We start from the raw sequence: 13,157 nt of genomic DNA on the forward strand, positions 1-13,157 counted from the left end.
AGACAAAAATGCCTGTTTCTAAAGCAAGGGTTAGCTTAATTTAAGCAATGAAGACTATGTTATTTAGGAAAGACGTTCTCTTGATAAGATTTTTTTCCTTAATCCAAAAATAATAATAAGCCCCAAAAATCTTACAGTAAGAAGCAATTTCTTAAAATAGCACAATGAAAAGTCTTAAATGAAGACACCAGAAGCACTTTTCCAGCATTTATTTTCTGTGGGGGGGGGGGGGGGGGGGGTTATCGAGTACCAGTTATCAATAAGCCTGTTAGAGCATAGCAGTCCATGACATCATGTATAAACAATCAAGACAAGAGGCAATCAAGAAATAAATAAAACGAGATCCATCCCTATTCACAGCAACATGAATATACTTTTCTTTTAACACACAACACAACTCATGCCAGAAGCATCAGAAAGGGATGTGATAAGGTGCTATACTATAACAGACTCCAGCCTCCATCCCTAATCAGCAACAAACAGCACTCTGACCTACAGGGCAATGCTTCCCAAACTTCTGGTTGGAGCCCAAAGAAATAGATGTTTGCATGACTACACAGACCTACTTTGCGCCACGTTGTAACTTGTGAGCTTGTAGATCTGTTATTGATGATGTGCACAAGGCTGCCATCTTGCCAGCAAGGTGCTACCTAGGTGCAAATTCCCATAGACAGCCCATTCATCCAAACAGAACTGTCCTATCTAATTGTATTAAATGTCAAACTCACCAACATTGCAGCTGCACAGAAAGCTTGAATTATCCTCTGTCTAAGTGTCTATCTGCAATGTGTTTAATAAAAATCCACCGTAGACATGTTATGAGCTACTCCCCGTCAAGAAATTCCTTGCAGATGATTTTTTTCCCCCTAAGAGTTTGGAAGTGTCCGTTGACTATCACTCAACAGCCAATGTGTACCACCCGTTTTGAATTTGCACATAATAATGCAGGAGGCGGTTGCTTTACTGATTACGAGTGCTTCTAAACTCTGACACTTGAAAAATGATCTGCAAGGAATATATTAACAGGAAGTAGCTCATAACATATTTATGATGGTATATATGGTGGCTGGCAAGATGGCAACCATGTGCATAAGAAATCTTAAAATAAAAAAGGATTCAGAGGGAAGTTAACAATGTGCCTGCAAATGATCACTGCATAGGACATCAGGACACACCGTCATGCAGGACCATAAGGCCACACTGCCTGGAGCTTTGCGATAAGCTCAACGACTTTTGATCTCTTTGGTCCTGGGACGACTATACCGTAAACATGCTGAAAGTAAGCATAGACTGAGGCGAGTGGGTCAGGATATGAGACATTGCAAACCCAGAACACTTTGAACAGCTTGTCCAGAGCACAGGCCAAACCTTCATCTTGAAGTGGGATGGTGACTTTGTCGTTCTTAGCCACTATGATGTATTGGGCCGTTGTACTGGGGTGTCCCAAACACACAAGCTTCGGCTGGATGGCTCCCACTTCTGCATCAGCAGATTCCACGAGGCTGCGGATGCTTGTTCCAGTCTATGAAAACAAGCATGTACATGTAAATAGCAAATAGGGCTGGCAATATATCAATATCTTTTTTATAATCTCTAAAACGCACCTGCCAAGTTTGAAGTCGGACAAACTGTTCGAGTTAAACCACCTAGGCAATTTTATTATAGGATGATCATAATACACACTCATCATTGGTCCACAACTCAAATTAACTCTCAATAACTTAATAAAGGGGTAGTGTCCCTTTAACCCATTTTAGTCCTGAGGACGATTCTACAAATGTCTTCTAAATCCTGACAGTTTTCTGAAATGTTTCTGTCAGTGGTTCTCAAACTACTTCATGTCAAGGACCCCTAGAATTATATGTATTTGGCCTCCGAACCCCATCTGAAAATATGTAGTTCCATGGACCCCCGGAAGCAAAGATTTGAGTTAAAAACGTTCGCTCTGAAAGAATATATATTTAAAGATTTGTGGCCCACATTTTCACGATTTTTCAAAAATAGCAGACCTCCACTTGTTGATCTGCTATTTTTCAATATCTAAAGTATAACATAATGCTTAAAACACCACTGAATAGGTTAATTGAAATACTTATAAACATGTGGTGATGTGGCGGGAGATTCATGAGACAAGAGCATCTTTCCTACCGGTTTGATGTCCAATATGTAGGACAGCGCCGATTTCACACAGATTTTTGTGGATCCTTTGGTCCGCCCTGGCGCTGTAGGAGGTGTGTGAGGATCTGAAGTGCTCTGAAGGAACGGGAATCTGAGCAGGACACAAAACAAAAGGGAAATACACACCATTACTGATGCCACCTCCGCAAAAAGTTATCCGGCAAATTACAACAGAAAAGGCTGTGCTGGGGGAATTCAGATCAATAATGTGTACAGTAACTTACCATCACTCTCCTCACCAGCTGGAAGTAAACTGTGCATTTTTTCAATTACAGCCACTTTCAGTAGTTTAGGAACGATATTTCCTTCCCATTTTCAAAGGAAGAGGTCTTCCTTCCCTGGGTACATTTTGGTGAACTCTGCATCGAACTGGAAATGTGGCAGATAATACAGCAATTATATTAGTATTGCCTGTTGTCTAGGCTCCAGATGTGCATCTGCAATATAACATGCTGTATAGGCCTACTTACCAAGTATGGCATGTCTGTGAACCGAGGGTACCGCTGAAAGATCTCATCCAATGGTGGTGACTCTGCAGTGATCCACCATCTTCTGGTGGGCGTAGGTTTCCTCCATACCCTTTTTGATAGCTGAGACATTCTCAGGAGTTGGCCTCAGCTTTTTGGTGGCAGTTATACACTCCATGATGGACTCTTCCCCCATGGACATATCCACTGTTACATTAACTGCAGACAGACCAACTGCAGAAGAACCACTGGACCTCCCCCGCTTGGAATAGCGACGTTGGTCGTCCAGAAGTGGTCTACGTAGGTTGCGTTCATCTCAACGAATCCACAGTGGGTCACTGGGTCAAAGAAGTGCTCCTGGATCACAGTTAAATTAAATAAATTGTTTAAGCATAACTCTGCCTGTCGTATCCTATTCTCACCTTGGTGCATTTAAAAAAAACGCATCCTTAATACAAACAGTGTAGCTCACTGTACGGCCACGGCCTGCGGTGCATCCCTAAGTGAATATTACAATGCAAATAGTTTTTACTGAAAGACATCCGTTTGCACTTACAAATCCTTCTTTCTGTTCGTCCATCTTCGCCAACATCACCTTGTTAGGATTATCAGGGTAACTGAAAGCAAAATGAAGGATTTTGTATCAAGAATAATTAGAAAAATATACAAGGATAAATGTATATTTCAGAAGTATTCACTTCTGTATATTGTCACTAAACATGTTGCTTTTTTATCAAACCATTCAAATTATTTTAGTCTCTAAGGTAGATATTAAGAATTAACTCACTATCCTATTTGCTCAACCAGATCAGAGACAGCTATTTTCACAAGAAGATGTCTGGATATCACGGAGAGTGTTCCTGATGTCTTATATTCAGCGTGGACAGCTGGGGCTTTGCGCTCAATCAGCGCACTCAGACTGGCTGCGTCAAATCTGTGCGCAAGTTGTCCTCGACCGTTCTGGGAAACAGCACACACACACAAAATATGCCCAAAAACTTTAGGCCGCTATGGGTTGGCGTTAACAGCGGCGGAGCTACCGGGGGGGTGAGGGGGGTGGTCACACCCCGGCCCGGACCTCCGGGGGGCCCGGGCTGTCAGATGATCGATTGACGATTTTTTTTACACAGTCACTCACGACTGATAAAACCAGCGGGCCCCCACGAATCCCGCAATTAACCAGATACAGAGCTTATATAGCCTATAATAGCCTACACTTTAGCAAAATGCGCTGGACTGTACAAGCACCGTGGAGTCTGTCTCACACTCTCTCCAACAGACATCCCAGCCACGCTCCAAAAGTGCAAGTCTCTCTCTGACGCCCTGTGGAAGTCCCTTCCGCAGCCCTCTGGTGATATTCTCACTCCCGTGCGCGGGTTTTCAAATCCCAGCAAATAAACAAAACCACGTAACTACTCACCAACACAAAGCCTGCTAGACCTTGTTAAAAGTCTATTTTCGTATCTGGGAAGCGTCTCAGGTCCCCAGCTTCTCTAAAATACACTTTGTGCCATCTTAATAACGCAATGTACCCTGCATTTTACCGGGCAGTAATTTCTTCTACTATGGCATTTTCGGGTTTTGCCTGCGCCGATCTGGTTGGATTAATTTAATTTAATGATTAAAATAGTGCATTTTATAGAGAAGCTGGGGACCTGAGACGCTTCCCAGCTACGATAATAGACTTTTACCAAGGTAAAAGGCTTTGTTTCGGTCGTCACAGGGCGTCAGAGAGAGACTCGCTGTATAAGCGGTCCAGGGCTACAAAAGTGGCAGCACCTGTCACTCATTAGTAGGCTAATCACTCTGTGAGAATTTAGGAGTGCATATGTAATGTGTGGACTTCCTCTTCTCCACAACGGACTGTTTCGATTCTAAACCCCTTCTTGTTGCTTTTCCCTGTGTGCGATCACTCAGCAATAAGGTGAAACAGAACACAAAGATGAGTAGTAGCCTATTTATTTTTTAACACGCAGCACCTCTCTCGTCTCTCTCTCTACATCTCTCTCTCTCTCTCTCTCTCTCTCTACGTCTCTCTCTACGTCTCTCTCTCTCTCTCTCTCTCTCTCTCTCTCTCGCTCTCTCGCCTCGCTCTCTCTCTCTCTCTCTCTCTATCGTGTGTGCATTGCTGCGCAATGTCACAGACACAGACGCGATCAACCAAATATAACACTTTCCCTCTATCTGTGACTGTGATCAGCTCAGCAGCAACTGTTAACGTAATTATTTTTTCTTCCGTTCGGGGGGGGGGGGGGGGGGGGGGGGGGGGGTGCAGTTGGGAGTCTGGTTCGGTGAGGCCCGGTCGTGCTGTCTCACCCCCCGGCCCGGCCCAATGTTGTTCCGCCACTGGGCGTTAAGGCAATATGCAAAACCGCCTTCAAATAAACAATATTTTCTTTAGTGCAAGGAAAGAATATATATTCCAAGATTTACACCATTTTTTCACAATTTCTCAAAAATAGCAGATCTACAAGCTCATAGCACGCTGCACTCTGTGACAAGATCTACGAGCTTGTAGATCTGTGACGAGCGCAACGTGCCTGTTGCACTCTATAAACATACCTGCGATTGACCGATTTGATGGGCTGCACCAGCACTCAGATGTCCAGCCTTAAAAAGAAAGACATGTCACTGCTTGAACGAGAGCTATGCTAATTATTGAGATTAGATGTTCAGTTTCAGTCATACCAAGGAAGCCTGCACAGTTAGTGTTGGTATAGATAGTGATGCAATATTGTTTTGCACCAATATCAGCCCAATATGTGACATTACTGTATGCATCTCTCTCAGACACATACCTCCCTTTGACCACTTGGACCAGGCACATCATGAGTCGATGGTTGAGCCTTAAAAAGAAAACAGAGCCATGTAAATCACAACGATGTGTTACAGCTGTATAAAAGTAGATTATCACACTCAAATCCAACATGATGACCAAATGACCAACCACTGTTTTGCAACGTATTTAAGGTTATTTAAGAATTACAACGTTGTGGATAATGTTAATGCTATTCATATATATCCGGTCTAGAGCCCGCCTACTGTAACCGGTCCTTTCTACGTACACATACATACACGCACGCATTCTATTTCCGGTAATCTTGGAACGTATTTTTCATTTTATACAGTCCCACAACCAGTTCATTTTTCTTTCAATGTACAGCGAATTAAAACATACAAACCAAACAAAACTGTCACAATACACAAGTCACGAGCCAACTCGCATTTCATTTCCACACCACTAAACTAATTTAATATACCCACAAGTTCACAACACGCACGGTTCCAACCCCCTGCACTCCCCTCCGACCTCGCCGTTTCCCGGGGCCGTGGAATCGTGTATCTCTGCGCCAGTGCACACGGGGCCCCTCGCCACCGACGCGACTGTCAACCGGGACGGACTGCCCTCAGTGCGTCCCGACCACGTCGCGCCGCCCTGGCGGGGACCGGCCCTCGTAAGATGCTAGCTAGCTGTGCTAGCAGCTAGCACAACCACAGCAACAACAATAATAAGCCTAGCTAGCTGTGCTAGCACAAGCACAGCAACAACCATAAACAGGTCAAACACTGACTCCACTCCCTGTAACAGCCACGGTCCACGGAAAACAAACACAACGTGAGAATGCACTCACCTCGTTACCAGTTTTGTTGGGATAATAATAAAGAGACTAGGACTAGTATTGCCATTGTTGCTAGCTTCACCATTACTGTACAAATAGTTTGCTCAGTTGTACTACAGGTCTGCCGTCACACGTAACACGACTGTGGCTCAACGGGGACAAAACTAGGGCTGTCAATACACAATAATAAAGATTTTAATAAAAACGTTTTCGTAGTGCTTACTGCTTACCGTGTTTGGGAATATTACCGCAGCTTCTCCCGTGTCCGTCCGACCGAGTGCCTGACTGCTGCAGTGCTGGCTGCCTGCAACGTTGTGGTTTGGTTTGTGGCTTGCGCGCCCAAAATACAGTGACGTCAGTGAGCAGAACAGGGGGGCGTCACACAGTGGCTATAACACATGTTATGTTAAAGTCACGTGATGATAACTCATAATGTGTTAGAGTAGTAATAACACAATGAGTGTGTCTATTAACACAATGAGTGTGTCTGGGATTTTAACACAAGATTGGTAAATGTAACTTAACAAATGTTAGAATATTTTAACACAAAAGATGCGTAAGGTTTGACACATTCGTTTTGAGTGTGAATGAAAAGATGGCTTTTTGTCATTGTTTGTGGATGATGGGGCAATTCGGAAGAAATTTACAATTCACTGTAAAGATATTACAAGAAATAATAAGGTTGCAAAGTTATCCACTTTAGCTATGTCCATTAGGCCTATACAAAGGGGGTATAACTCCAATGATATAGTGGATGACATAATGCATTAACTGAAATAAGCTAACTTTGTGTAGGAATGTCGTACGATGACCCAGAAGGCATCCACACTGTTATGCAGGGCCGTGCAGAGCACTGAGGGGGCAGGGTCTCAAACTCCAGAAAAGGGCACATGTGTGGGCGTGCGTAGCGCGCACCGATTTTTGGGAGTGGTCTTTTTGTGGAGTCCGTCCCTTGTGCCATTTCATGTCATTGGACAGTAAAATAAGCAATATGTTTTCATTAGTCTGAAACTTAAACTGACTGATGGCAGCCAGCGCATTAAAAGATAATTCATTATGATAGTGGAATTATCATTACTTGTGGCCAATGGCACTTATTGCCCCCCCACATAAGCCCTTATTGGCCCCCACATAAGCCCTTATATTCCCCCCACACAAGCCCTTATTGGCCCCCACACAAGCCCTTATTGGCCCCCACGCCCTTATTGGCCCCCACACAAGCCCTTATTGGCCCCCACACAAGCCACTATTGGCCCCCACACAAGCCCTTATTGGCCCCCACACAAGCCCTTATTGGCCCTCCATATAAGCCCTTATTGGCCCTCCATATAAGCCCTTATTGGCCTACCACATAAGTCCTTTTTGGCCCCCCCACACAAGCCCTTTTTGGCCCCCACATAAGCCCTTATTGCCCCCCACACAAGCCCTTATTTGCCCCCCAACTGCCCAAGCCCTTAAATAAGCCCTTGTTTGCCCCCAACACAAGCCCTTATTGGCCCCCCACATAAGCCCCTATATTGGCCCCCCACAAGCCCTTATTTGCCCCCACATAAGCTCGTATTGCCCCCCCACATCACACCCCCCCCACACATGCCCTTATGTGCCCAAAAATATATATATATTGCCCTTTCCCTCAAAAAAACAAACAAAAAAAAGATATATACATATATATTATTATTTTTTAGGAAAGGGCACTTTCTTTTTTTTTAATATATATATTTTTATCCCACGATTTTGTAACCCATTTTTCACCCCTGTGTCAATCATCTAATGTGATCCTGGGCTCTACACACCCTCCACCAACCTAGTCCCCATATATGGGGGACAAGGGGAGAGCAACGGACTTGAACTCATGCTTCCTTCATGCCTGAGTGTCCAAGTTGCTCCTTTACACCTGACAGGGGGGAGTTTCCCTGGTTGGTCGTAGCGCGTGGAAGGAACACGTTATTCCAACCAGTTCCTTTCCCCTCCATCAGGCGCCCCGGCTGGCCAGGGGGAGGCAGTTTGGAAAGGGCACTTTCTAAAAAAGGGCAGGTGCTCAAGCCCCCCTATAGCCCATCCCCCTCCCCCCCCCCCCTCTGCACATGCCTGCTGTTATGTTATTATCAGTCTGAATATGTAAGTCACATTTCCTCAGGCCCCCCGGTCCGGAAGTGCATGAAACTAAGACGCATTGTATTTGCCAGAGTGTCCGCTTGCACCGACACGGATGGTCCATGGGTGACCCTACGATTGGGAGTATGGGCCGATTACCAGGTAGACTTTGTGGTGCTTTGGGCCTTTGCCCCTTTGAGCTTGCAGATCAGATTATTTGGCATTAGACTGTGTCATCTAGGCTTAATTTGGGGCCTCCGTAGTTCTATGGTTTTGAAATTCCAGAAAGTCCTTGTGCTAAGGTGCTATCTATCTACAGTATCTATCCATCCCTCCATCCATCCATCCATCCATCGAGAGAGAGAGCTGAGGTTAGGGTTAGAAGAAGCAGTGGTTCTTCTTCATGTCAAGGACCCCCACATTGACACTTATTAGCCCACAGGCCCCCATTAGAGAAGATTCTTATCAGCTATTTTTGATAATAGTTGAATTGAAATCCTGATTTTTGGAATCCTGAAAAGTAACATTTGTACACTGTCTGAGTTACATACCCATAAGGGTCCATTTGGTTCCTATCTATCATTTAGCTCAGGACCCCTGGGACTCCCTCAAGGACCCCTGGTGTCCCCAGACCGAGTTAGTAAACAATATTCCAAATAAAACTCAAATCAAATTTAATATAAATGCAGCCTTCATACTTTGATAGGCCAGAAACTGTAGTGCATTCATCATTTCTTATATTGAGAAGAACTGGTCCCAGCAAGGGCAGAATCCGTTTTACCGGCCCGGCAGGCCGGCCGGTCCTTAAAAGGGCCGGCCGGTCTTAAAAGGGCCGGCCGGTCCTTAAAAGGGCCGGCCGGTCTTAAAAGGGCCGGCCGGTCTTAAAAGGGCCGGCCGGTTGTAAAAAGGGCCGGCCGGTCGTAAAAAGGGCCGGCCGGCCGATTTGTTTTTTTTTTTTTTTTTTTAAGTTAATTTTTTTTTTTTTGTAACTCTGTCATTTCTCAACCGTTTTGGATGGGGGTGGTCTCATTTGAATCGTGCCGCCCCCCCGGGGGCATCCTTGGGGGTCTCAAAGTTGGGGGACCCCCCGGGACCCCCAGGGACCCCCAAATGGTAACTCTGTCATTTCTCAACCGTTTTGGATGGGGGTGGTCTCATTTGAATCGTGCCGCCCCCCCGGGGGCATCCTTGGGGGTCTCAAAGTTGGGGGACCCCCCGGGACCCCCAAATGGTAACTCTGTCATTTCTCAACCGTTTTGGATGGGGGTGGTCTCATTTGAATCGTGTCGCGTCCCCGGGGGAGTCTTTGGGGGTCTCAAGGTTGGGGGGCCCCCAGGGACCCCCAGGGACCCCCAAATGGTAACTGTCATTTCTCTACCGTTTTGGACGGGGGTGGTCTCATTTGAATCGTGTCGCGTCCCCGGGGGAGTCTTTGGGGGTCTCAAGGTTGGGGGGCCCCCAGGGACCCCCAAATGGTAACTCTGTCATTTCTCAACCGTTTTGGATGGGGGTGGTCTCATTTGAATCGTGTCGCGTCCCCGGGGGAGTATTTGGGGGTCTCAAGGTTGGGGGGCCCCCAGGGACCCCCAGGGACCCCCAAATGGTAACTGTCATTTCTCTACCGTTTTGGACGGGGGTGGTGTCATTTGAATCGTGTCGCGTCCCTGGGGCCGTCTTTGGGGGTCTCAAGGTTGGGGGGCCCCCGGGGACCCCCAAATTGTAACTCTGTCATTTATCTACTTTTTTGGACGTGGGGGTTAGCTTGTTGCACTTACTCACTCATCATTTTCATTGTAATGGATTTATTGACATTCAATTCAAATTGTCATTTATTTAATCATGATGCATTTAATTTGTATAACAGCATTTTAAAAATCAAATCCTCTTAAAGTTAATTTAGACTAAATGTCAAGGCAAAATTGTGTTAATATTTATTCATACATTTTCTATGATGAATTATACAGTTATTATTATTATTAATTATACAGGGCGCATCGGACGTTGTGATTTTTCAGGGAGGCCGCCAACTCGTGACAGGGAGTCCTAAAACTGCTGAAATGTTTTGAAAAAATGTGGATTATTTTTTGAAACATTTTTTTTTTCAAATATGACAAGATGTTTCACTTGTGCTGTATGCTTCATTATGTAAAATGTGTTTGAAATTAAATGTAATGTGACATGTTTTGAATTACATTGCGTTCAAGAAATTGTCATTGTCTTAATATTATTATGTGAATTTGATATGAATTGATTCGCCAATGTAGTTGCTAATGAATGAATGTATGAAATACTTTCTTTTATCTCATGCATAATTGTAATGTTTTAAAAAATGAAATAAAAATGTAAAAAAAAAATGCATGAGAAAAAAACGGGTCTTCGCTCTTCGCGCATGCGCACATCTACAGTACCCTGTTGAATGCATATTCCATACACTTGAATATAAACACATGGTTGAGATAACATTGTTCATTTGTGTCTAACATCAATGGGAACTAGAGATGCTAAGTGCTAAAATTGATAACAGCTAAAGTGCATTAATGGCAAACTTTTTTTTTAAATGTTCTTTTTTAGCCTATATTGTGCTACATTTTAGACTGTATCATTATTGTATATTATATTTAAAAAAAATAGACAGACAAACAGACAGACAGATAGATTGACAGGCAGGCAGGCAGGCAGGCAGACAGACAGACAGTGTGTGCGTATACAGTGTGTGTGCGTGCTTCATCGTATTTATTATTATTATTATTATTATTAATAATAATATTTATACTTCATTGTATTTAATATTATTATTATTATTATTATTATTATTATTACTATTACTATTACTATTACTATTATTATTTATATTTATATTTATACTTTATTGTATTTATTATTATTATTATTATTATTATTATTATTATTTATATTTATACTTCATCATATTTTTATTATTATTATTATTTTATCTCTTTTCCTACTTGGATCCGTAGCCACTGGCACTGCCTGGTTTGTCCATCTGTACCTGCATGCATAGATTGATTGCTTAGTAGGGCCAGTAGGGCCAAGTTAGGGCCCTAGGAAGGAGGGAGAAAGGAAGGAAGCAAGGAAGCCCAGTAGGGCCCAGTAGAACCCAGTAGGACCCAGTAGGACCCAATAGGGCCCAGTAGGGCCCAGTTAGGGCCCTAGGAAGGAGGGAGGAAGGAAGGAAGGAAGCAAGGAAGGAAGGAGTGTGAGTGTGTGTGTGTGTGTGTGTGTGTGTGTGTGCAATGCAATTGGGGTACTTGGTATGCTAAATGATGTATAGGAGTCGAGTGGCACACACACACACACACACACACACACACACACACACACACACACACACACACTCACACTCACACTCCTTCCTTGCTTCCTTCCTTCCTCCCTCCTTCCTAGGGCCCTAACTTGGCCCTACTGGCCCTACTGAGCAATCAATCTATGCATGCAGGTACAGATGGACAAACCAGGCAGTGCCAGTGGCTACGGATTCAAGTAGGAAAAGACATAAAATACTAATAATAATAAATACGATGAAGTATAAATATAAATAATAATAATAATAATATTAAATACAATGAAGTATAAATATAAATATTAATAATAATAAATACGATGAAGCACGCACGCACACACACACTGTATACGCACACACGCACACACACACTGTATACGCACGCACGCACACACACACACACAAACACACTGTATACGCACGCACACACACACACACACACTGTATACGCACGCACACACACACACACTGTATATGCATGCACACACACACACACACTGTATACGCACGCACACACACACAAACACTGTATACGCACGCACGCACACACACAGACTGTATACGCACGCACGTACGCACGCACGCACGCATACACGCACGCACAATGTATGCGCATGCACGCACACACACTGTATACGCACGCACACACTGTCTGTCTGCCTGTCTGTCTGCCTGCCTGTCTGTCTGTCTGTCTGTCTGTTTGTCTGTTTGTCTATTTTTTTTAATATAATATACAATAATGATACAGTCTAAAATGTAGCTATTGTGTCCATACACAATATAGGCTAAAAAAGAACATTTAAAAAAAAAAGTTTGCCATGTGCAAGTTTCGAACTCGCACCTACATGGAGCAGTGACTCCAGGGGCGAGAGCGCTGACCGCTACACTACCAAAGGACTACATTAATTTCGAGATTTGTACTACTAGGATAAATAACCTGCACCGCGGCAGGCAAAATAAAAATACCAAAGTCAACCTTTTACGTCGCAAATGGGTAGCTATAGACCCGACGAGTCATCAAACCGCCACGAGGAGTTCTAATATGCCGACGTATTCATCAAACCGCCACAACGTATAATAAACCGCCATACAACGTATTAATTAATAGTTGCGACTTACGTCAATTATTTATTATAATCTATTTTATTGTAACCACAGTTTACATTAGTGTATGTGTTTATTTCTAGTTTTATATAAAAGCAACAAAATACATTTTCGTTGTGGCTTGACTGTTTATTGCACAGTAATTGAGTAATTAATTGCACAGTTTTGTCGGGTAACGGCGAGCCTTGTCAGAGGGAAATAGATTGGTTAAATGTCCATTACTGAAAAGTGTGTGTGAGAGAGCTATAGTAAGAATAATATGCAAATTGTTCTCTCTGTCTCCCTCCCATAAATAAATATCTATCATGACAATGTCAAGATTTACCATGTGGGGGTCCCCGAACCTCCCCCCGATAATGCGCCCATAGAGGCAACACGATTCCAACCAACCCC

Source organism: Protomyctophum bolini (genome assembly GCF_963924005.1).
Source record: "Protomyctophum bolini genome assembly, chromosome: 15".
NCBI classification, from domain to species: Eukaryota; Metazoa; Chordata; class Actinopteri; order Myctophiformes; family Myctophidae; genus Protomyctophum; species Protomyctophum bolini.